This window comes from Anolis carolinensis, chromosome 5 (genome assembly GCF_035594765.1).
Source record: "Anolis carolinensis isolate JA03-04 chromosome 5, rAnoCar3.1.pri, whole genome shotgun sequence".
NCBI classification, from domain to species: Eukaryota; Metazoa; Chordata; class Lepidosauria; order Squamata; family Dactyloidae; genus Anolis; species Anolis carolinensis.
Genome location: NC_085845.1, coordinates 32,388,630 through 32,415,178, shown reverse-complemented (window position 1 = coordinate 32,415,178; position 26,549 = coordinate 32,388,630). Strand labels below are relative to the sequence as shown.

The following is a 26,549-nucleotide window of genomic DNA, read 5'->3' as shown; positions in this document are numbered from 1 at the left end:
TTTTTAAAGTTCATAATGATGTCACAGGATAGTCAGCAATGAAATAAATCTACACTGCAAGAAAAAGGGCTAAAAATAATGTGTTATCAATAAGCTGAAAAGCTGAAGCAGCCCTGTTTCCTGTCTCCTTGTTCAGCTTTCTTGGCCAATCCTGAACCTAAAGAAATAAATAGACAATGGGTTGTTGGGAATACATGAGTGAATCATCTTGTACTTCAGAGACCTTGTTGTTAGTATATATGATAACTTAAAGCTCTGAGAGCTGGTTTAACCATTAAGCATAATAATAATAATGTGCTTAGGATGTCAAGAGAAAGGGCCACTACAGAAATTTTCCATTGCCAAATTTATCATGGACCATATTGTGCAAAACTGCAAATGGTGCAGCTGAACCAGGTTCTACAAAATGGAGCTCCCATAATAAAATACTATTAGATAAAGTAAGAGATTTTTTTTCTCAATTATACATAATGTAGAAGTATACAACAAGAAACATTATTTTCCATCTTTACTCTAAGGACCTTACTGTTGTATAAACCTTTGTTTTAACTTCTGTTTTATTATCTTCTTGTGTTTTAAACTGTGTATATTGTTGGTGTATTGGCGCTGTTACTTTTGTAACATTGTGAGCCGCCCCGAGTCCCCACGGGGAGATGGTGGCGAGGTATAAATAAAGGTTTTTTAAAATTTTTATTATTATTATCCGATGCAGTTTCCTCCCTGTGGTGGAAGAGCCTTCTGATGCTTCCCCTCCACTTCGGGATATATAAAACCTAGCATTATTTTGTAGGAAGTAATGTTAACGTAAGGAACAATCTGGAGATTCCAATTTAAGCATTGTTTGACCTACCAATCCTCTTTCATCTGGCCTCATGAAGTACCAGTTAGAGATGTTTCTTCTTCCCAGTTCCCTTTCCCATAATCAAAGCAGTGCTCCTCAGAGTAGGGCAGGTGAGGAGAAAAGGCAAGCCTCCCATCAAAAACCTCCACTGAGCACTTCATAACTTTGCACTGAAAAGTGTGGAAAAGATGTTTTCTTCTATTAAACATTTTACATTTTTTGTAAAATTAATGTTGCCTTAAAAAGTTCTGAAGTGCGAAAATTTTAATGACAATCAAACACTTTTGATGGGGGGTCTTGATCTTTCTTGACTTTTTTTCTCCCGAGACATGAAATTATTTATGAGTATTTTTATGTCCCTACTCACCAATAACTTGCAAACTTCTCTGAGAAGGCTTGTTATGGATTCATCTTTCATACTGTGTAGGAAATATAGAATTAGGTCCCTCAGAGGCTTGTATCTCATAAAATGTGCACATTTTTGAAGAGTGGTCTTGCTTGTCTAGAGAAAATTGAGAAAAGGGATTGCATTGGGCATGACACCTGCTTCAGACCATTCATACAACACTTCTTTATGTAATGATCTACATTGGCCTATGCCAGAATCCTCACTATTAAATTCTTCTCTTAGTTCTGCTACATCAAGATTATCATTCTTCGTATGAATAAGGAAAAGTGCCAAGCTCTTTTCCACTTTGTTAGAGAAGATGGTGTTTTTCCAATAAAAGAATCGGGCCAGGTGTCCAAAGATTTCTAAGGCATTCCATCTTATGCGTAGATTTCTTGACAAAAGAAACCAAATAAAGAGTAGCACAGAAAAACTATTTTTCCTTGTTGATGAATTCTGTCTTTTACTTTGCATGCATGTTACTGTTTTTTTCCCTACATTTATATGGCTTTTTGAATCTATACTCTTTTTCTTCAAGCAAAGAAATAATTTGTTGCACCTCAGCGCTGGTTCAACTTGCTTTTAACACACACTCCACCACAGCAGATGTGGTTTTTACAGTTTATTGATAAAGATAGCAAAATCTGAATAAAAAGGAGTAAAGAAAGCAATAAATAATCCAAATGTAAAGGCAGTCAGTAGAAATCAATAATCCAAATGCAAAGGCAATCTGTAGAATATAGTTCAAAGTCTCTAATAGAGCAAATCAGTCATGAAAACAAGGCAGCATGAACTTCAAAATGCAATCCAAAACAGGATCCAGGCATGAATAAAAGCAAGAATTATATTCCATGAGCATAGACACTGCAGGAACTTAGCTTCCCAAAATCAGCATTGCTTTGTCTGAAATCTTTCCCTGTTTCTCTCTTATTAACCATGCTTACAGGCTAAGAAAGCATTCCTTTGTCCTTGAGTTCCCACACGTTTGCCAGCTATTCTAAGAGAATGTCTGAGACGATGACCTCTTAACCATAATCTTGCTTCCCTATCTAAGGAAGACTCCTCTGACTCGCTGCCAGAGCCACCTGGGACTTGTTGACGTTCAGAATCCTGTGAAAGGTCACCTTTATCACTGACTTCTGGTTCACTACTAGTCTGTTTATCAACAACTTCTGCTTGACTGCTAGCCTGCGGCCTCTCTGACAATTCAGAGCCTTCAACTGACAATTCAGAGCCTTCAACATTACTTAGTCAGCCTGCATAAACCCAAATCCCCCTTCATCATCATACTGTACCACAACATAATTGGGAACCTATTGTTGATGAGGTATAGCAGTGTCTTCAGGGAGGAGAATCACTGTCCACTGTGAAAACTAACTGGAAACAAGAGACAACTATGTACCAAAGCTATCTGTGCTAGGGTATCCCCCATCTTTCACATATACTCTTTTATAAAAAGTCCTAAAATGACCTGTTTCATGATTCTTAACAAAATTGTATCTCTTTTGTATGGCATTCTTTACTCACATCATAAAAAAAAAACTTTGGGCAAGGAGAGCCATCTGGCTGACAGTGGATGTTTTGATGGATGAGATATAAGGCAGGAATCTTAATATCCCTGACATCATCTCTTCCCTGATGTTGGCAGAACATGGGTGTATTATAGATTTCAAATGCACTTCCAAGATTTTCTCTTCATCTTTTTTGACCTGAAGGAAAGAAATGAACCAGATTTGTCATATGCTTCAATAGCATAACCAGAGTGAATATTATCAAAACAATTTGTGAAAAATAATAATAAACTTTATTTATATTCCACCCTATCTCCCCAAAGGGACTCAGGGCAGATTCCAAACATAAAAGGCAAATATTCAATGCCCGGACACAACAAGAATACACCCATAATGCGTCTTTTTTATCTAAACTGTGGAGATACTTTTCTCCAGTCTGGTCATGGAAATATATTCAACAATCCATTTAAGCAATATTTCCTTTACACTTGGCAACCATTACATTCAAAAATTTAGGTGGATTTTATCTCATTTTGTGGTGATGTCCAGATCATCAATGCATGCTGAAGCTCATCTTCTTGGGAAGGGTATGGACTGCATTGACAAGGCTTCTCATGCCATACATTCTTATGGTGTCATTCCTGTCATAAAGAAGCCTTTTCATAGCATTGTAGATATTTTTCATGATAGCCTTCTCATCTTTTGCAAGATGAGGGTTTCCCAGAAGTTAAAGAGAAAAATGGCAAAAGGTTTATTGCACTAAAATATATATTTTTGTATAGAAAATATTTTGATGCACAGGAACCATATTGGCATTAGGAATTAGTAAACTAGAGTATCCAGGTTAGTATTCAGTTATTTTATGAATTTAAAACAGTGACATGATTGCTAAGGTTACAAATGTCTCCTGAATCCCAGTTTAAACTTCAATGAGGTGTTTTGAGCAATGGAGGTCTGTTCTGCTTGCAATCAGGACACAGCAAGATTACATTTCCATCGTCCTCTCACGACAATCACAATTCCTTGGTGTTGGAAGGTGACTGTAAACATCATCCTGCTATTCCCAGCAAAACAGATCTCTATTGCTCAGAGCTGTGTTGCTGGGTTTTTTTGGGTGGGGGTGGGGTGGGGGGAACAGATGATGATTCTCAGTCATGCATTCACAACTATACCAGTGATTAAGAGTCACAGCCATTCTCTTTTTCACAGAAAACAATGTTTTCTGTATGTGTATTTCAGTGCAAAATGATTCTCTGAAACACTTTTCTAGTCATGACTAAACTATGAATAACTCTTGAGAACTGTACAGAAATATTTACTTTCTTCCACCTTTAAGAGAATATTACATAAATGAAGCACCCTGGCATGCAAGGATGAAGTATGGGAACAAGTGCATCTGTCACTTGGGGTGAAACTTTATTTTATACTGTCAGCTAGTAGAAGAACCCTAATTTTCATTTTTAAAAGCACTCTGTGTTTTATTATTTTATCTGCACTTAATGTATATTAAACCTTTATTTAAATTTCCAGAATTTTCACAGACTTGTCTTGACCAGGAAGAACTATGAATAGGCCTTATTTCACCAAGGCCAACAGCTCAGCTACTGAACCTCCACCATGTCAATTAACTCTTCCTTTGCCAGAAGGCAAAACTTACCTCAGCAGAAAATGCAGGACAATCTAACCTGCAGGCTTCCTTCTGGGAGCAGAGGATAGACAGGAAGTCTGGAACTACTTTTCTGGGGAAGAAACCTGATATACTGTTTCTGGTAGCTCTGAAAAAAGGAAAACAGTTCATGTTTAAAATTAACAGAGAGAAGTTCTAGATCTCCAGCCATAGCTTTTTTTTAATGAATGTCTTATAAAACAGCTGAGAGTTCTCATCTTGTATCTTACCTCCCAAGAGCTGCAAACCCTTTAATGTTGTTCCTCAGGATTCACCATCAGGTCCCAGCCATGGTCCTGATCCATTGCTTCTAAGAAGTGGTGCTCACACCCTGCCAGTCTAAGAATGTTTTGAAGAGCTTGCACTGCAACACTGCAAGTAAATCCATTATATGGTGTAGTCTCATAAAGACTGAATGCCACAGAACTGTGCTTAACAGGATATTACTGCAATTTTACAGTACTGACTGACACGTTTGGATACAGCTTTTGTTGTATATCAACAGCATAAGCAAAGTTAGCCTGGCATAGTTTGATTCTTACAACTAAGACATATGACAAATGTGCTTCCTGAGATAAGTAAAATATGTTTGTTTCTACATTGTTATAACATTACCAAATCTAAATTTCATACAGTATATGTAAATTCTGATAGTATGATAGTAATAAATTTAGAATGCAAATGAGAATCTCAATAAGTAAACATTGCTGCGTGGTTGAAAAAAACTAATATTTACTTAGTTCACCTAAAATGTTGAGTGTGTTATCGAACCTGTTACTTTCTGGATACTGTTGCATGATTACTCCCATTGTTCCTCATCACTGATCAAAATGGCTAGAGTTGATGTGAATGGAAGTCATGTCTTACGTGTTGTATTGTGCATGTCATGTTTGTTATGTATACTGCATGTTTACCATATTTGTACATTTTAATACAAATTAATTAAAAACATATGGAGGACCACAGACTAGATCTTATCAATATATTAAGACATTGTAACAACAAGTCTCTTCTGTTTACAAGAACATGTGCTATTAAAAGGTACTGTACTTCATATCAGGGCATGTGAATGTCAGAAGTGTGTTGACTGTTTTCCATGGTTCCACATGAACTAGTGTGGCAATGATGGTCCTGACTGCTCTCTTCACAGCCACTGTACAGAATATAATACATTGAGTAGACAAGTATCTCTACCTATGAGGCCATGAACATTTGGAGAATAATGATATTAAGAAAACATAATCAATGAAAGTTTAAAAATAGCAACTAAATTCTCATTATATTTACTAGAAATGGCACCTTTGAACATAATTCTGTGGAAAGACGGAATGCTGCACTGGGCTTAAAAGCCAGCAATGTGGCAGAATTCCCAGCAATGGGATGAGACAGTGCTTCAGTCTGGATAATGGAGGACTGAGATCTCACAAAATACATTCAATTCTTGAACATTTTGCAAACTATTCACCTTCTTTGGGATAATATAACCAATGCACATTATGCTTGTACTTGATTTCTTTTTTTCTCCATTGATATGAATGAATGGGATAATCCCTTGTATCTTTTGCCATCTGGTATACATAGATGAATGTGAAGCAGATGCCCAAGATTTCAAAATGGAGATAGATGGTGATGGTGATGACCATCGCCACTATTGATATCCCCACCACATTGTTCAAACTCAGACTAAAACTTAGAAAATTAAATCCCAATCATTAAAATGTAGAATCATCTATAGAACTGAAACAAAACATTCATTCAAAAGCAATTAAAAGCAACCATGGAAGAGGCCAGTCGAATAGAAAGAGAGTTTCAGAAACAAGAAGTAGCAAGGAAGATTTTTTTTTCATATCTCTTGTGCTTGTGAGGGTAGCAGAACAGAGATAAATGGCTAAGAGTTACTGCCATGAATCAGAAGGGAAGAGAGTGAAGAAAAAACTGAATCATGCCAGATCAAAAAAATTTCAGCCACAAGAACAATGTTGACACAAAATGAGGGCAGGATGAGGACAGCCATGAGTAATTTCCAACACACTTAGGATATTGAATATTTGTATTTAGCAGGTGCAGCTGACTTTGTATCAGCTTAGCTGACCTTTGTTCATCTTGGTCTCACTGGATTCCAAGAAGCATAGTAGCTAAGGATGCCGAGATCAAATCTGGTCACATTAACATTAAAAAAAAAAAATTCAGACTTCTGTATAGAAGAATGAATGGCCAAAATATACTTCTCAGCATCCACCCCAGCACCCAAATTACCCAGCCTTGTAATTCAGCAGCTCTGTATTGCAACGCCATTTTCAATATCCACAACAGCCTCAGACCAACATTCATTGTGAAGCATTCCATCCATATTGGTGTGGATGAAGGGCATCAGTTCTTCAGGGGGCAAGTGTTTTATAATCAGCTATAGGGAGACAGAGAAAATAATTGCAAAAGGAAAGAAAGGAAAATTAATTTTAAAACTTTGTAGTTAATTTTAACAGAGTTTATCATCTTATCACATAAATGGAAATTGTGTGGTAGAAGGTTTTCACAGCACTGCGCTTCTATGGGTTTTTTGGATTGTATGGCCATGTTCCAATAGCATTCTTTCCTGATGTTTCATCTGCATCTGTGGCAAGCATCCCCAGAGGTTGTTCAGAGGTCTGTTGGAAATCAGGCAAGTGGAGTATGTGTGTGTGTGTGTGTGTGTGTGTGTGTGTGTGTGTGTGTGTATATATATATATATATATATATATATATATATATATATATATATATGGACTGCCCAGAGCAGGGGAAAGAGTTCTTTCCCCTGCCCTGGATAGTCTACAGATATATAAACACTACACTTGCCTCATTTCCAACAGACCTCTGCCACAGATGCACAGATGCAGGTGAAACGTCAGGAAAGAATGATACTGAATCATGGCCATACAGCCTGATCAACAGAAATTATTTCTACAAGAGGGAAACAACTACATTATGACTGCATTGTTTATTTATTTATTTATTTATTTATTTATTTATTTATTTACAGTATTTAAACCCCTCTTCTCACCCCGAAGGGGACTCAGAGCAATTTATAGAAAGGTACGATTCGATGTCACATATACATAAATACAATAAAACAAAACATATACATTAAAACCAAAAACTTAAAATATCTCAATCTTAAAACCAATTATTAAAACCTCACAATCCAAATGCATAGTCCAGGAGGCATTCTAGTCATAAATATAACTATTCAATTGCTCTGAAAATTACTGTCCAAAGGCTTGGTCCCACATCCACATTTTAATTTCTTTCTAAAGGTCAGGAGGGAGGGAGGGAGGGAGGGAGGGAGTTCCATAGCTGAGGGGCCACCACTGAGAAGGCCCTGTCTCTCATCCCCACCTGTCGTGCCTGCGAAGGAGGTAGAACTGAGAGCAGGGCCTCTCCAGACAATCTTAACCTCCAAGATGGTTCATAGAGGGAGATAAGTTTGAACAGGTAAGCTGGATCAGAACTGTTTAGTGGTGGCCCCTCTATGTGAATGGCTGCATATGCCTCTCTATGTGAGTGACTAGATATGTGACTGCCCGTGTCTCTCTATGTGACAATTGTCCTCCTCTAAGCTATTCTATTTAAAATAAATGGTTGAGGGTTTGTTTTTGTTCTTCCAATTAATGCAGGAAGTTAAGGAACAAAATCACTGACATCAATTTGGTCAACACTGGGTTTATTTCCTAGCAGATAATATAAGACAACAGAAGATAAGATATGAAAATTACTTTCATTGAAGTCTCTTTATCCCTCTAAGCTAATTAATTTTAAAGAAAAGAATTCTATCTCACCATGACAGTTTTAAATATTCTGAAGCTGGGAAGACACTGCTCTTCTTTATGCTGGACTTTTATGAATGCTATGCTTGAGACATCTGTGTAACAAAAAATATGTTCTCACTCATTTTGAGTGACAGTTCTTTGTACTTTGTGGTTTCTAAGCCAAGTGCATTTTGAACTCAATGTTAGCATTAGTATCCATCATAAATAAAGACTATAGTAGAATAGAGGAGTAAAAGAGAAGAGAAATGACCAAAGCAAAGTGGTATACAATGAAAAGTGAACTGTTTGCTGTTATGAAAAAGGGGTCATTTTCAGACATACAAGAATGCACAGGGAGATGGTGAAACAAGACAAGACTGTTCTCTATGGAAAGGAGAGGAATTTAGCAATGCACAGTGAAACATGTCTTTTACCATGGGATTTATACATCTAAATGTTCTTCTCAATCTACTCAGATATTCTTTGCCTCATTTATTTCAGGATAGTGCCTTCCAACCATTTAATATTGCAAGAAGTTCTAGTGCCATCCCAAAGCATTCACAGAGGCAGCATGGATATTCAAAAAAAGGATTTTAGATTTTGCTCTATTAATCTTCTATTAGAACTCTTCAGAATAAGGGGGATCAACTAAAAGTTATATTGAGGGAGATCACATACAGTTAACACTTTTCATACCTTTGCATTCAGTGGTGTTGAGAGCAGGCTGGGGACCAACATCATGATCAGTGGTAGATCATGGTCGAAGTACGGGTGATCCCACTCTGTCATTTTGGAGTGTGTCACATGACCTGTGATCAGACTATAAGTTACTTGATCCTTTCTTTTAACATGTGAAAGTCCTTAAGATGGCTCAGGAGCACATAACGTTCTTCTTGCATTTGATTTCTGACTTTGTTTTCTCAGTCTAAACAAGACTTGAGATTTTTCATTTCCTACCTCCCACTAGGTTTTGGATCAGTGGTACAAAAGGAAGAATGAGAAAGTAGAATGTGAGGTCTGAAGTTCACATGTCAACTTACCTATCTTAGTTGGAAAATCTGCATTAAGCAGGCAGACAACTGCAATTTTTCCCCAATAGCAAAGGACTGCTTGTTTCTCTACACAGTTAGGAAGTAGCAGCCCAGTCATGTGCCCCACATTTGCAACTGACTGCAGCTGAGAAGGAAAAAAATAACAGCAGTTCCACGATACACAGAAAGAACCCAGACCTTTGAAAACTATGTCCATATAACTCCATAAGTGTGGTTTCCTTTCAGACAATGTCACCAACCTCAGCAGTGGCTTGACTTTTGTAAATCCACAGCAGTTGGGTTAACATACGAGTTGCCCTCTCACGTTCATATAGTTGGGAAGATACAAGCCAGTTCTTCAAGACCTATGGAAACATTTTACTGTTTTTGCAACAGGAATTACAATGATCTGTTTAAAATACAGGAAAGAAAACTAAACCTTTATGGAGCAATAAAATATACTGATCTGAAAATTCACTGAATAAGTACCAGAAATGTACACTTTCATTTCCATTTTGCTATTATAAGCTAAAGGAGTTTTGCTGCTCTGATGATTCCATTAAAATTGTTCTTTGTTCTAGCTCAGATAGTCTTTTTTGATATGATCTTTCCCACTGAACTTTAGGATCAGCTTGTGAGTCAATATGCCATCTATTTGAGAACAGTGATAAACCTCCTCACTTCTTTCTGCCATTTGACCAGTTTGGCTTCTGCATAATGCATTTTTTTACATAGATTTCTCTTTGTTTTTATTTCATAGGCTTGTGAAGTATGTATTCAGTTCTCCAGGCCTTTAGGAATCAGTAAATCAATTAGAAATATGTCTGATTGTATTTTAGGATTACACACAGAAGAAATCTAAATCATAAATAAATTAGGTCACTGTTCTAGTGAAATTCTTCTCTGACAAGGCCAAAACTCAAGAGGAATGCATATCATTTTTCCTGCAGAAACAGCATATTTTTGGTTTTGTTTCTAAGAGAAGTGAAAAGGAGGAGGGAAGGAGTTTGGCTGAATGATCGATCAGTCCACTTTCTAATCCTTCTAATCTTGCTGACATTAAGAATGACAGCACCCCTTAGTTTTCTGTTCTACTTCTGATTGTACCTTCATTATATAATGCAAGTTTTCTAGATCCATCTGCCACTCCAAAAAAAATAATAATTGGATTATCTCATAAACTGCTTCAAAAGTGCAGTGGTAACATTTCTGAAGCAAAGAGAGACAAGGAATGTGTCAATAGTGATATATATTCCAATGAGAGTTCATGTAACAACATCAACATATCTTTAGTGCTCAATGTTACCAATGTAGATATAAAACACCATTCTCTCTGGGCTTCTTGGAACTAGCCAGAAACCACAAATTGGGCCAGAATTCACTCCTGGACATTCAAATGACATTCAGGTACGTGCAGCCTATAATGTTAATCCAGTTTTACTCTGCTTTAGCAGATGTAAGTCAATGCTCTGTAGTTTCCCCTAAACTCCAGAACAAGAATATGGTATACTATGATTTATTAAGCACAATTTACTTAAACCCATTTATAATAGAAAATAAAAGGGCAATTTATATATCATAGGAGCATAGAATTATAGAGTTGGAAGAGACCACAAGGGCCATCTAGTCCAACCCCCTATAGGTATGAGGCTTGGAGGGAGCAGTAGAGTACCTGAACATTAGGATAGAGAATGCTTCCAAAGAATTAAGCAAAACACACATTTTACATATTTTATTAATCAATATAAAAATAAAATGCGGGACAAAAAGCATTTGTGTGCACACATATGTGAGAGAAAGAATGTACTTTAATCACCATTCTAAACTGAAATCTCTGAAATTGGCATGCACACCAAAAAGGTATGAACTGTAGTGATTTATTTTTAATGTATTGTTTTAATTAATTAAAACCAGTGTATCTTGGACTTTGGAGTACTACACTGAATTACTGCATGTACACCAAAATCTGAGGTCAGTCTGGAGCATAAATGCACAAATACACCAGATTGGATTCAGAAGACCTGTCCAGACGCTCTGCTCCTGACCCACTGTAGACACAGAGTTCAGACTATCCAAACTGGTTTGGTCCTGCTTGACCGTCAACCTTCCTGTCACTGTAGCAACCAGCCAGAGAACTCTGCAGAGCTCCTGGCTGTTGCCAGGTCCCTTTGCTGCATGATCAAAAAGGAGGAGTAGGGATTATTCCTCTCTTTCTCTCTGGTTGAATGAGTTCCTTTGCAAATGTCAGCAAAAGTTCCCAGCGATGGCCAGGAATTCTCTGATTGTCTGCCACAGTGACAGGAGTGGCACAGCCGTAGTCCAACCCCATTTCCCTGCACAATACACGGGGGGATGGAAATGGCAGTGCCAGGCTGTGTGAATAGTGGACCAGTTCAGATTAAAACCAGTCCAGCTGTTTATACTAACCTCAAAGTGCAAGGGTGCTGTGGAATTTCTCTGAAACTATGGAACATTTACCAGTTTCTTCTAAAACCAATGAGTTTTACGCTGCAATGTGGACCAGAGGTTCCTGAATATCATGTGGACATCCAGGAGCAACTTCTGGTCAAATTCAGCCTTTTGAACCAGTGTAGACAAGTCCTAAATTGCTAGATCACTAACTGATAAACTCTAGGCCTCTCGGGAGAAAAGCAGGAAGTCTTGTGGTTTTTCTCAATACCTGTAGCTTTCTTGAACTTCATCTAAATTGGGATTGGTGAAGTCCCATGACATTAGTGCCTAGAAGTAGGGCCTTTAACAGCCTCCACATCCTAACTTTTTTGTGGAGAAAGCAAATGAATGGGATCCTTTTGTAGTGGTTGGATATTCATTACTGGAAAACTGGAAGTGACTGAGTGATACAGAGACAAAGATAAAAATCATGAACTTTGCATGAGTAGAATAAGATTAACACTGGAGGAGAGGGGGATAGTTTCATATGTTCTGTTTTAGGTACCTTCAGATAGTGCATTACTAGTGGTATGCTCTTCGGAGAGAGTATTACATCCATTTCTATGGTGGCCTGGCACATAAGCATCACACTAAATAAATAACAAATAAATAAATGCTGTTTTCACCAATACATCCTAGAATTTGAAAATAAAGTTGCAGTCACAGGAAGACATTTCTTAGAAAGTGGGACATAATTATTGGGTGGGTGGCAGGTAGTTATGGGTGCAGTATTTGTTTCATCTGTTTCATTCATCTATTTGTTTAGTATCATCTATCCGGATGAAAGAAATGAAAGATACCATTTTCGGATAAAACAAAAGGCGACACGAAAGAGAAAACTGCATGGTCACTGTGCTTGCTTTAGTTTTTCTTTCATTTTGGGCACCTAACAATAAGCAGGTACTGATAGAGGCCTGCTTTCTCATTACAGCTGATGTGTACCAATGGGTGTTAATAATAATATTTATATTAGTAACAATAGTTACCCTGGGACCCTAAGCTGGATCTGAGAGAGGTCTGCTTCCCCATGACAGCTGATGTGTGCCAATGGGTGTTAATACTAATAATATTATTAATAACAACAGTACTCTGGGGAAGACCCAAATTTTTTAAAAGTTGGTGGGCTAAAAGAGGTCAAAATGCCCTCTGTGTGTGGTGATTTCATCCCTCTAGCCCAAAAACTGAATGTGTGAGTGTGTGTGTGTGTGTGGGGGGGGGGGGGTGAGACTCGGAAGTCCTCCCATTGCTGCCAATGGTCCAAAATTTTTCATTTTTTCGTAAGTGAGACAAAAATTCTATTCGTATAGGTGCCCCATTTTCGGAAACTGGGACAATTACAAAACTGATACAAACAAATGAAACTAAACTAAACAAACAGCAATTCCATACAAATGCACACCACTAGTGGCAGGGCACTGCTTCAACTGTTACTATTTTTGCAAGGCATGCCAAAGTTGGCAGAACAATTTATAACAAATGGATAAGATCACACAGAATCATAGAATAATAGAGTTGGAAGAGATCACATGGGTCATCTAGTCCAACCCCCTGCCATGCAGGAAAAGCATATAACAGTGGTTTTACATTTCACAATAAGCTCTTCATTTAAAAATAGTATAAGACATTGTATACTTTTAAAAGACCCACATTCTGTTAGTCTCAATGAAAACAGACCTATTGAATCAAAGAGAAATTGATAAGTCACACTTAAATAAATTCTATTCTTTTCTTGAATCTATGCATGCTGAGAGTAACAATTAGTTTGTGGTCAAAATGTATACACTTTCTTTCTACACAGTCTCCTGGCTCCTTGTAACTAAATCAGCAGATGAAGGCTGCTTGATCAGTTCTGCTTAACTCTCCTGCAAGTAAGACTAGCGAAACACACTGTGGGACTTATATGCTTGGGTTGTTTAATGTTTATTGGTATACATAAATACAAAACTCCTACCTTTCTCTGCCCAGATGGGTAAACTTTGCCCAAACTGAATATTAGGAAATGTCAATGTTTTGTAAGACATTCTTTCTCCTAAATCTAATTCTATAAGCATTCATTCCCACACTTACACACTTTATTAATTACTCATGTACATGATTATACTTACGTTCACTATTATTTTGAGATAAACTGTATACATAGATCAGACTTCCCTAAAAAACATGTGAGAGATTACTTAATAAGGTTGTCCAAAATTTCGTTATGATTCTTATTTCGGAATTATTTCGGATTGTTCTCGCTTTTTGAACCGAGTATTGAAACGTTGTCCCTGGGCGCAACTGGCAATGTAATTTGAACCATCGTTGCCCCATTCTCTAATTGTTTCTTAATGTTTCGTTAAATTTTTTCCTCCCAAATTTTTTTAAATATTTTTTTAAAAATATTTTTTTTTGTTTCTGCAACCTAACTTGAATGGGAGCCTAGCAGAGCCTAAAATGGCTGCCGCTCCCTGGCCAATCAGAGACTTCCACGATGGCTGGAAAAGGTGGGGGCTAGCGTCCTCCGTGTCCACGTGTAAGATCTCTATAAAAAAAACCTCCCCAACCCAGGCAAGCCATTTGGGGCTAGGATACTGAGCAGAGAGGGTGGTTCGCGCCGCGCTGGGAATCAAGCTGCTTGGCTTGCTTGCATTGAGGGGAGAGAGGGCTAAGTGTTCTGGCTGTAGGGGGTTGGGTCTGTTAAGGGCTGGCTGAGTGGCTGTTGTTGCTGGTTCGATATTTTTATTTTTATTTTTTTGGGGGGGGGGGAAATTGGCTTGGGGCTTGTGGAATCTGGCAGAGTCCTTGCTGTGGCTCCATTTCTAAATACCTCTGCCTTTTTTTTTTGAATTTAGCAATCACTAGATCAGCCCTTCTTAGCAATCCTGAAAAGGGGGGGGGGCACAGGAAGTTATAATTTCTAAAGGACGTCTGCGTTCCTGCAAGTGCATTGCTTCCCTCCCGCTCCGTTTGTAATCCCAAGCCCCCGGGCTGAGTGTTATTGCAGCAATCACAAAGACACACATTGTTTTCAAACCTAAAAGGGTACATTGGAAGAAATAGTTTCCAAAGGACGTGGGGCACCCGCCAAGGCATTGCTTCCCTCATGCTCCATTTCTATTCCCAAGCCTTGGGCTGAGTTTTATTTCTGCAATCACAAAGTCAGGCATTGATTTGATTCAATAGAGGGTCCACAGCAATTTATAGTTTCCAAAGGACATTGCCAATCCTGTCAAGGCATTGCTTGGCGTGTGCTGCATTTCTAATCCAAAGTCCTCAGCCAGAGTTTCATTTTTGCAATCACAAGGTCAGCCAGTGGCACCATTGATCAAAAGGTTCAAAGGCAATTTATAGTTTCCAAAGGACAGTGGCACTCCTGCCAAGACATTGCTTGGCGTGTGCTGCGTTTCTAATCCAAAGTCTACACAAGTAGAAGAGGGACTTTTACAGTGATAAGAACCCAATTGAACAGGAAATAAGACTTTCAAACCAGGAACAGGTTTCTTCAAATATTGAAAAATAGTGTATTATAAAAAGTTATGAAAATTCGCCAAAAATCATAGGATACAGGAAACGTTCTGCAATTTGTTGAGCAAAGAGTGTTGAATGTGATCTCCCACTGTACCAAATTTGATGAGGATAGCTCAAGAAATGAGGGTGGGAGAGCCCTGTAAAAGTCCCCCCCCAGTTTCCTTTTTTTTTTGGCGATTGCGCATGCACGTCCGCCATTTTAGAAACATTAAGAATCATTACGAATTTTCGGAAATATCCGAAATTTTTGGGTGAAAAATTCGGAAATAAGTTCTATATCGAAGCGCCGGCACCCCCTCCTTTAGAAACGAGAATTGAAACATTTTTTCCATCGATTGGACAAGCCTATTACTTAACATAAAGTGTCTACTTCTTTAATTATAATCATAAATCTTCTATTTTTGTTATTTATTTGGGATTCAACACTTGTGTAGTTTCTCAAAACCTCTGAGGATGCCTGCCATAGATGTGGGCAAAATGTCAGGAGAGAATACTTCTGGAACATGGCCATGCAGCCCGGAAAACATACAACAACTCAATTGTGTAGTTTACTCAAAAAGATATCACACATCAGATTGAATAACAAGAAAATAATCATCCTAGTTTTGCTATTCAGTATTTTTTATTTAAAAACTCCCATTTTGAATAGTCCTAGTATTCATAAAAGAAAATTCAATTGATTATAATTAATTACTCAAAAACTATACAGAGCCTTTGTGTTTTTGCATCACACAGGCTTATGAATTATACATATAATGTTATTTGTTCAGGATTTCTACTTTTACAGAAAAGATAAACAAAAGCAAAAGAACGAAAAAGAACATTGATTAATAGTATGTGTATATAAATCCTATTAATCATACTTGAGCACATTAGTTTAACTATCTTTACTTACTAATCTCATCAATTGCAGCGAAGTACAATGCTCCAACTGATCTCTTAGATGCCACAGATTATGTGTAATTTCACATTTTACTAATTATATTTAGTAATCATATTTATTAATTAATCCGCTATTTACATTTAAGTACTGACAGTGAAATGTTGTATATATCTACTCAGAAGTAACTTCCATTGAGTTCAATGTATTTGATGTCAATGTAAGGGTATATAAAGTTGGTGAGTTTTCCAACTTCATAAATCTGAATGTCATTAAACACAATTCATTCTGTAGATATTGTAGTCAATTGCAGCATAATGCATTAAATTTATTAGAATATCAAAGGTTCCGAATTTGTAGTTAAATGAGAAGCCACATTGCATATATTTCTTTTTTACTGCACCAACTGTTTCTTTCAGAAATTAAATCAGATCAGCTCTTTCAGAAACTAGTTTGATTTCATGAGCCCATTATATAGAAATAGTAGCTTTAGTCTAATGCAAAATACTTATTAAATGTATAAAGCCAAAGATTGTAATTAAATGCATAGGTGTACTGATCATTTTAAGCCTGTTGATTACACATCACCAAATGTGATATAGTATCTTTTATCATCAAACCTTTGATAACTTTTTAAGAAAATCCTGGTTTTCTCTGGATTGGAATTTATTTTTTGGGAGAAAAAAACATTCTGTGTGCTGTTGAAAAGTTATGTCCTTTTTAGGGTAACATCTCTGGTACTTCCCTAATGCTTTTTTTCTGCACTACCCAAATACTTTTTTAGGTAGAGAAATAAAACCACAGTCTGGAATGAATCTCACATTCTATCTAACCATCCAGTATTGTCAATTCAACTTCATCAGGTAGCCATCCAGCTTCTGATTTCAAACAATGGAGAGTCTATCAACTTCCAATGCTGTGATACAAACTTTTTCTGTACTGACTATTCTCATTTTTTGGGAAAGAATGAAAGAAGAAGAAAAAGCCTGAGTTTTTCTCCTGCTAAGTTCCTGAACTTACCTTAGTTATGAGGTAGCTGAGGATAATGTGTGAGGGTGAAATTGCATGCTATGTTTTCACTCCTTGATCTGATTTAGTTCCACCCAGGAAAAATTCAATTTGGGGGGGGGGGGGGGGGAACCTAAAATAATCCTTTTCTGTATGGGGGTAGAAACAGGATTTTCAACCTTCTTGGTATCCAGGGGATGTGAGGGAACATTTTTCATCTCAATAAGAATTAATAGGAATTAGAGAATGGCCAAGGGTGTGGAGAGCATGTCCACATCTTTTGCAGTTCAGAGGAAATATATGTGATCCTCAGACATTTGGAAATCGTCTTTATGTGCTCTGATTCAGATCAGCAACAGTGAACACCAATGTGTGATTTTTTCCCACCCTTGTAGGTTCCCATATAGTGAAGGAAGCACAAAGGGTATTTTCTTGCAGTGTGTTGAAAGACATTTTGAAAGGATTTGGGTGTGATGAAAAGAAGCTCTTTCCATTCTTCTGCCACTCTTTTGGAACATGGGGAACAAGACCACCCTGGAAATGATATATTTTCTTCCCTTAGGTTATCTGCAATTCTTACAATGTAAAGGCACCAGACTTCAACTTTTTAATAAGCTTACCAATTTGGGTAAACTAAACAACTATCCCCATATTCCACTGATCACTTTGTGAAAAGTAACAATTAATTGATCTTTACTAAATGTAATGTCTTCACTTACTTTTAAACAATGGGGGTAATTTTCCAGTATATTTGAAAAGATGTATGAGGGCATGCTGGGTAGAATTGCCTCTTTTGGAGCAAGAAAAGCTACAAAATAATAGCTAAGGAGCAGGAGGCTTCTCATCTGCTCCTGAAAAATTGGTGCCTAGGATTGTAAAGGAAACAGTAATGAATTTTGGGATGAATTGCACTGTTTTAGAACCCTCTCAGGTCTTAAGCTGAATGTACTTTCTGTAGCCTTGCTTGATTAAAAAGTTGATTATCCAACAACAAATAATCTTACCTCTGTATTCTCCGTTAGATTGTGTTCAGATAATAAATGATCAAACACCGATTTTCTGGACTGCTCGCAGTCTGGCTTCAGGCCTGGGCACAGTACCGAGATGGCTTTGGTCGCCTTGGTGGATAACCTCCGCAGGGAGCTGGACAGGGGGAGTGTGACCCTGCTGGTTCTCCTGGATATCTCAGCGGCTTTCGATACCATCGACCATGGTATCCTTCTGGGGAGGCTCTCTGGGATGGGGCTCGGTGGCACAGTTTTGCAGTGGCTCCAGTCCTTCCTGGAGGGCCGTTCCCAGATGGTGAAGCTGGGGGACACCTGCTCGGACCCCTGGCCATTGACCTGTGGGGTTCCGCAGGGGTCTATCTTATCCCCCATGCTATTTAACATCTACATGAAACCGCTGGGAGAGGTCATCCGGAGTTTTGGAGGACGTTGCCATCTCTACGCAGATGACACGCAAATCCACTACTCGTTCCCATCTGATTCCAAGGAAGCCCCTCGGATGCTGAACCAGTGCCTGGCCGCTGTGGCGGACTGGATGAGGAGGAACAAGCTGAGAATCAATCCCGACAAGACAGAGGCCCTCCTGGTCAGTCGTGTGGCAGATCGGGGTATTGGGTGGCAACCTGTGCTGGAAGGGGTTGCACTCCCCCTGAAACCACAGGTCCGCAGTTTGGGGGTCCTCCTGGATTCAGCGCTGACGCTTGAAGCACAGGTGTCGGTGGTGGCCGGGAGGGCCTTTGCACAACTCAAACTTGTGCGCCAACTGCGACCATACCTCGTGAAGTCTGACTTGACCACGGTGGTGCATGCCTTAGTTACCTCTAGACTGGACTACTGTAATGCGCTCTACGTGGGGCTTCCCTTGAAGACGGCCCGGAAATTACAATTGGTCCAACGCTCGGCTGCCAGATTAATAACAGGGGCAAATTACAGGGAGAGATCCACTCCCTTGTTTAAGGAGCTCCACTGGCTGCCGTTCATCTTCCGGTCCCAATTCAAGGTGCAGACCATCATCTATAAAGCCCTGAACGGTTTGGGACCCACCTACCTCTGTGACCGTATCTCCTTCCATAAACCTGCCCGTTCTTTGCGATCATCCGGGGAGGCCCTGTTATCACCATTGCCTATATCCCAGGCCCGCCTTGTAAGTACAAGGGAGAGGGCCTTCTCTGCAGTGGCCCCCCGACTGTGGAACTCACTACCTACTGAAATTAGGCAAGCTCCCACTCTGTTAGCTTTTAGGAAAGAATTGAAAACATGGCTCTTCCGCTGTGCTTTCGGTGAGTAATTTCTATTATATATCTTCGTATTACTCCCCTCCGAACATCTATCCTCTAGATTACCCCTTCCAAATGTCCCTGCCCATAGTGGAGTACTCCTCGGTCCCTCTCACTCCGGGTTTTATGTCTGTGTTCACGCGGCCTACCCTTGCTTTATTGTTTTTTGATTTTTTGATGTTCTGTTTATTATTATTTATTGTATTTTAAATGGTGCTATGATATGTTGTTTTTATATTTTATTATGTTGTATTGCTCTGGGCATGGCCCCATGTTAGCCGCCCCGAGTCCCCATTGGGGAGATGGTGGCGGGGTATAAATAAAGTTTTATTATTATTATTATTATTATTATCAATGTAACTTTGGTATTCATCAAGAATTGAGAGAACCTCTTTCTTGTGATGCATGGCACAAATGCCAAGGCCATAGGCAAATTCCTTGAGAAACAGAAAATTAATGTGATTTGTCATGTGTCATTCTGGATATAAAATGTATTATGAAAATCACTGCTATGTAAGAAAAAGATGCAACATGATATTAACACTATGAACCAATTATTCTTTCAAGATATGGCATTACCTCTTCTTTTTTATGTTGATCCAAATTTTCATTTATACTGTAAAAGGGTGACATTAAAAAGGAGAAGCAGAAATTAGCAGTGCTGTACTCACCTCTCTTTCTTCACCTTCATAAAGCTTGATCTCCTTTACCATCCTCCACACACTTGGCTGAATTAATGTGTCCTTGGATGCTTTCATTGCTATTCCCCAGCATTTATAAAGGAACTTCTGGAGAGAAAGATACAAGTGTGAGATATGTCTTGTGGATCTCCATCCACAAGAAGCAGAATTTCCTGTAACTCAAGGAACATTCAATTTCCAAGAATTCATGCAAAATGACACCAATTGTACAGAATGGGAGTAAACTTCTATAACATCCTTCACTCTACTGGAAAAGATTTAATATAGTACTAGGAGTGGGGTGAGTTACAAGAAGTATGACCTGGTTCTGCAGTTGATTCTTAAGTGCCTGAGATAAATAGTTCAAAACAATCCAATAATACTTGGAAAATACTTCCTCACTTTCCTCTTCCTTTCTTCTTTCTGATTAGTTTTCTAGCTTCACCTTTCCTTTTTGATCCCTGAAATCTAATTCTCACAACTTCTCTTCAATTTTGAGTTGTCCATAGTTGTAAATAATCTGTGATAGTGGGTGGTGCTAGAATTAACCCCGATTTGAATAGCTTCCAATTTGTCATGTACTTCAGAATTGGCTTTGATATCTAGAATACTGCTGATATCTAATAATTTTCAGAAGTATGGATGAATCAGAAAGCTTTTAGCTAGACACATAAGCTAAATAGTCTAATCTCCTGCAGTGTTGAGAGATAGCAATTAGGAACAAACCTTCTCACATGGAGAGCAGTGTGGAAGTTGGAGAACTAGACTCTGGATGAAATAATTAAACCACAGTTCCTCACTGATCTGGAAGATAGTGTCCTCAAGGAACTATATCAGAAAAGAAAGGGTGGTGGAGTGTTAGGTAAAAAAAAAACCTGGAGATTTATTGGGCATCCCTCTTTTGGTATGGGGGATGCATGGGACAGGGTTGTCAATAGTCCTTAGAGTGTATGTCTTTCATCACCACAATTAGATCACAACCATGATTAGATAATTGATGTGAGAATTATTTCTGCCATTTGCTTTAGTGTTAGTTACAGTAATATCAAGAAAGGGAAGATGGAGGAAAATATAATTAAATGTGTTTTTGTAAGTGGCAGACCAAGTCAGAGCAGACAAGATAGGTGACAAGAGTGGGGGCAAAGTTATATTTTATTGGAGGTGATAATGTGGACAGTTATCTTTTTAGAAGCATCTATGTTTTTATTCCAATAATGATCCTAGAGATTCCACATTTTGCCTAGGGTCCATGCCTAGGGTCATTTTGACAGCTGTATCTTAAAACAGGCTTGAATCAAAACACCTAGCTTCTCCTTTTCTGTTTGAGGTTGTCTTACACTTAGTGGACAAGTGTTTCAACTGCCACCGAGAACTATGTTCTCTCTCAGCTCCATTCCTGGATTCTACCAGGAGGGAGGGGCCTAACCTTTGACAGACTGCTCCTTAGGTCCAGCAGTCAATTCTTATAAATGGATTTGTTAGAGGTAAGACCACTGTTACTATAGAAATGCACTAGTCTTGAATTCAAGGGTGATAAAAGTATTGCTCCCAGTATCCCCATTTTCCCAAAGAATTATGGGGAAAAGGAAGGAAATAAACTTCATGATGTCTGGCAGGTATGAGAGCCATACTCTCTTGTCCTACTGCCCCAGCAGTTTAGAGCCCATGTAAGTCTTAAAAAAATAGGATGCTTATTAGAATTCAACTTCCAGTTTATATTACTAGTTTTACAAGGGTCTGTCTTGGATTTAGAGCAGCCTACTCACATAATGTCAGCATTGTCCCTTGGGGGCATTTTGAGTGGATGGGAGGGCAATGTGTAAATGCCATATCCAAGTGATGGTGGCATAAGTACAGTTTTATATGCAGTGTCATTGCACATGAAGTAATCCATTAAACTAAACAGAGTGGCATGTCAACAGGCATTGTTTCTACACATTTCATCTGTCCATTACACATCATAAGCTCACAATGTGATGTCAGGTATCATCACATACCATTGATCCACATATATTGCACTACAGGTGTTGCTTAGCATTATTCTGCTAGGTAATATACCTAGAAGTAGTAATAATGTGATACATTTACTTTAATTGCATACTTTTCAAGTTCATGTTTTTTTTTTACTTACAGCCCATTTTTATTATTTTTATTAAATGCTTGAAAATGTAACATGACGCTCCATACTTTTAATATCTCCTCTCACCTTTCATAAAGAGCTCTTTCCTCCTTTCCAAGTAGCATTACTACATTTTTCATAGTGCATAGTATCTTTGGCATTTAATCCATCTTCTCAGACAGTATTTCTTTCAATATTTGACCTAAGTGTACTGTTAGTCTTCCTGAGCTTTGACATTTGTGAAGCCCATGTCTTGGCCCCACTCAACAGTTTCTGAGCACCATTTTGAGTGGAGACAGATAAGGTTTCCCAATGATTTCATTCTCAGGCTGAAGAAATTCCTACAAACTGAGGCTAACTTGGGTAGCCTGCCCTCTGTACATGTACGTTTCCTGTCACAATGCAAAGACTTCTTTACTTACAAAGGTCTTTTATAGCTAAACTGGGACTTTCAATGTGTTATGATGACTGGGTGTTATTTCTCTTCCTGCTTGTGTGTTTTTGTTAAATGTCTGTAACCTTAGCTACTTTGAGTCTGATTTAGGATGGAAGTACAATAGGAAAAGCTAGTAAATAAATAAATAATAGTGCACATAGCATATAAAACAAACAAAGGATTATGTACATGGTATATACATGCATGCATACATACACAAGTAATATATAATAGCCAGGTAAAAGGCAGGAATTTGTCCTTTCACTGGGAACTGCCCTTTTCTTTCTACAGGCTAGATACCCAGAAAATCCCAAGGAGCATATTAATTAGTCACTATTTTGGGGCTCATAATACAGGTATTGCAAAAAAAAAAATCTGAAAAGCCATTGTTGCAAACATTGAATACCACAGATGTAAAGAGACTAAGCAAAATAGATAAAGAAAAGTACACCTTGTAAGAAAAGAAATCAGGAGGGTCATAATATATTTTTAAAAGGAGTCAAATTCAGAACTGCCTGAGCTTTGTAAAGGTAGAGCGACTAGGTGTGAAAAGGTCATGCACTGCATGTGTGCAATTTATCGCACAGAAGAAATAGCCCACCAGAAGTCACAATTCTTTGAGACCAGAAGTGTAACCTTGTAAAATTATAGTAGTACAAAAAGCAGATGTTGCAGATAAAAATTAGGAATGAGGTGAGTGCACTAAGTTAACATTATAATAGAGCTGTGCCTTTGTCCTGTTAATTTTTTCTTGGGGACTTATTAAAATTAAAACCATTTTACAATCTCTATTGCTCATTGACTTTCAATTAATTTGGGAACTATATTCATAGTAAAATCATATAGCAGAGTACTTTGCAAGATTCACTCAAGCTTCAAATGGTTAAAATTTGCTGCCGATGAACCAGGTAATTGCAGCATAATTATTTTTTCATGGTTTTTAATGTGGAATCTCTTTCAAATATAATTTAATTTCAGATATTAATGTTCCCCCAGATCTTATAATTGTGAGCACAGAGAAATAAATTACAATGAAGGATACAACCACTATATTTTAGGCTTGTGCAGATATTCGTTTTCAAAAACTGTTTTCATCTGATTCAGCTGGTTCAGATGCCTGTAATGGCATGGGCTCTGCCACCATTTTTTTTCAGGCCACAACAGAACAGTGGCTACCGAAAAACAACTGCTTTCGGTTTCTTTCAGCTACATGTGGAGTGCAGAGAGAGCCACTAGAAGCAAAAGGATCTTAACTCTGGTGCTTTTAATCCAGTTCTTAATGAAGGACATAAGGACAGGAAGGGGAGCCTGGGAAGTCCCCCTCCCCCATTACCACCAATGGGCAAGATCAAAAACAAAACTTTTGGCTTCCCAGATCAAAAACTGATTTTTGTCCTCCTGTATTTGGGAGGCTCCTGAAAAATGAATTGGGGCCCTTATCGAAATCAGGGACATTGAATCAGATTGCGGTTTACCCAAATCACACAACCCTACTATATTTCTCAGTATGCTACAGTTGCATTGCATATTACATTTTGCATTTTGGTATTCCTGTGAATTCTTTCCATTCCTTCTAGGTCCTGAAATGTCCTAGAAAGAAAATGCTAACAAATTCATATAAAGGACAACTTATGAGGAAAACCTGTGTCCTAATCAGAATATTGAACTATGTTACAAATAACAAAGTTGCCAATAATTCTTTTCTTTTTTTAGTAACAAGGGGAACAAATTTACATTTTTAAAACTAATATAATGGGATTGGACTTGCTTTGCTGGTATTAATACGCAGCACTTTCTAAGTATTTTTAAAATATTTTTTAAAAACCTTTTAATTACTTCAAGGTGTTTTTGAGACATTTTGACAAGAATGTATCAAATTTCATGTCATTCTTTCACCAATCCCAAGGCATGAAGATTTTTTTAAAATAACAAAAAATAACAGAGGTACAACTCTTTTAATACTATAACAATTAGAGAAATAAGGCACAGATTTAAGTATGAGAATCAGGCCGAGAATGAAGTCACTCATATGTTGGATATTGCTGTAAGATTACTTTCTGCTGACCTTCACCAGCATGGCTTGATTCTGAAAATGTTACCTCCAACTCCTCAGCAGAATAGATTATCTAATTCACGCTCGTCTGTTGGAGGAAAAGGAACTATTTCTTCATCCAACAGAGTTCTTTCTCCCATCCTGCACCTTCCATAAATATATGAATGGGTGAAACATCAGGAGTTAATGTTTCTGGAACATGGCCATATAGCCTGAAAAACTCACAACAACACAATGATTCTGGCCATGAAAGCCTTAAACAAGAAACCTAATAGCTTAGTTGAAGATTTTTTTGACACACTTAGTAATTCCTGCAGTGTTATGCAATGTTTGATTGAAATGAGCATAGCACATGTGTTGATGTGGTTACAGCAGGATGTTATATACTCAATGGCAAAGGCAAGTAGACAAAATCTATAAACTGCGATACCATCCTTCCCTGATTTTTTATTTATTCATTCATTAATTCATTTCTTGTGTAATGAATAGCCAGTGCAATTAATTTGACTAAGATCATTTTAAAATAAATGGTCAGGTTCAGATGTTCAAATAATGTAAAACCACGATTGTTGGCTATTTCAGGATGTGTATATGGTAAAACAGTTCTTAGCATACATTTAATTGTGATCTCTTCATAATTCTCAGAGAAAAAAAACTTAGTGAAAGGGCAAAGCAAATTAGGGAGACATAGGCAATTCCTGGCCAGAAAGTCTAAAGAGAAGATGCTGCTTCTGCTGTTTTGCTGGAATCAGCCATAAGAAGCCCTTTCAAAATTTAAAAATTTGCACAAGAAAAAAAAAGAAATGTCTTACTTTGTGAAATTGAGCCAGCACTTCCACCTGTTCATCCTACTTTTATTAGGAATTGAAGAGAGCAAATAAGGCTCAAAGGATAAGCCACAAAAAGATCATATCAAAACTGACGGACAAATAGGGAATACAGAAAGATACAGGAGTCCAGGAAGCCCTGTCTATGAAGCAAGGGATAACTGACACAGTAATCTATTTTATATTCTTTCTTGTCTTGGTAGATCCAAAGCCAGTTAGGTTGTACACAGTAAATCCAAGCTGTAGAAGTACAGTTGGACTTAATAATGGCAAATATAGAACTGCAATTTTGATAAATGTATATCCAAATATTTAGACTCCTAGTGGCTTCCAAACTTTGGTCCATCAAGTATTTTGGAATTCAGTTCCCAAAGGTCAATCTGACTTGTCTAACTGTAAGGAATTCTGGCAGCCGAAGTCCAAAATATAAAAGTCTGGAAAACGCTGGATTATGGCAAAGCTTGTTACAAAGCAGCTAAAATCTATATATATAAAAGAGTGATGGCATCACGGCAGCAGACAAAACAACAAAAGTAAACACCCCACAACCTCGAAAATTGACAGCCCAACCCCTCATCCATGCCTCTAGGTTGATACAACAAAAAGAAAAGAAAAATAAAGTCCTAATTAGAGGGAGAGGAATAATTGTTTTTATCCAATTGCTGCCAGTTAGAAGGCTATGCTCCGCCCACTTGGTCTCCTAGCAACCCACTCAGCCCAGGGGACAGGCAGAATTAGGCCTCACTCAGGCCTCTTCCACACTGCCTATAAAATACAGATTATCTGATTTGAACTGGATTATACGGCAGTGTAGACTCAAGGCCTTTCCACACAGCTACAGAACCCATTTATAATGGACTTAATGTCAGGGGAAAACCTTTACCCTTTACCTTAACTACCACCAATTCCTCAATACTTTATTTCCCATACCACCATACTTCGCCACAGCAATGCGTGGCTGGGCACAGCTAGTATTATATAAACAATAAAAAAGAGAGATCCATCATAAAATACCTTTCTGGGTGTTATAAAGACATGCTTATTAAAGAACAAGGGAAAGAATTTGCAAAGTGTTTCCTAGG

General features: G+C 38.0%; 1 long non-coding RNA gene across 2 annotated transcripts; it reads right to left on the bottom strand.

Annotated features, from left to right (window-relative positions):
- Nucleotides 1–7,874: 7,874 nt before the first annotated feature.
- LOC134299739 (uncharacterized) lies at nucleotides 7,875–23,425 on the bottom strand. Of its 2 annotated transcripts, none has more exons than XR_010006984.1 (3): nucleotides 21,799–23,425; nucleotides 20,024–20,140; nucleotides 7,875–9,587 (listed from the first exon to the last, which is right to left on the bottom strand). It is a non-coding gene; the product is annotated as an uncharacterized LOC134299739 (long non-coding RNA). The 2 variants fall into 2 exon arrangements; XR_010006983.1 differs by lacking the exon at nucleotides 21,799–23,425 and adding an exon at nucleotides 20,759–21,778.
- Between the last annotated feature and the right edge of the window lie 3,124 nt (nucleotides 23,426–26,549).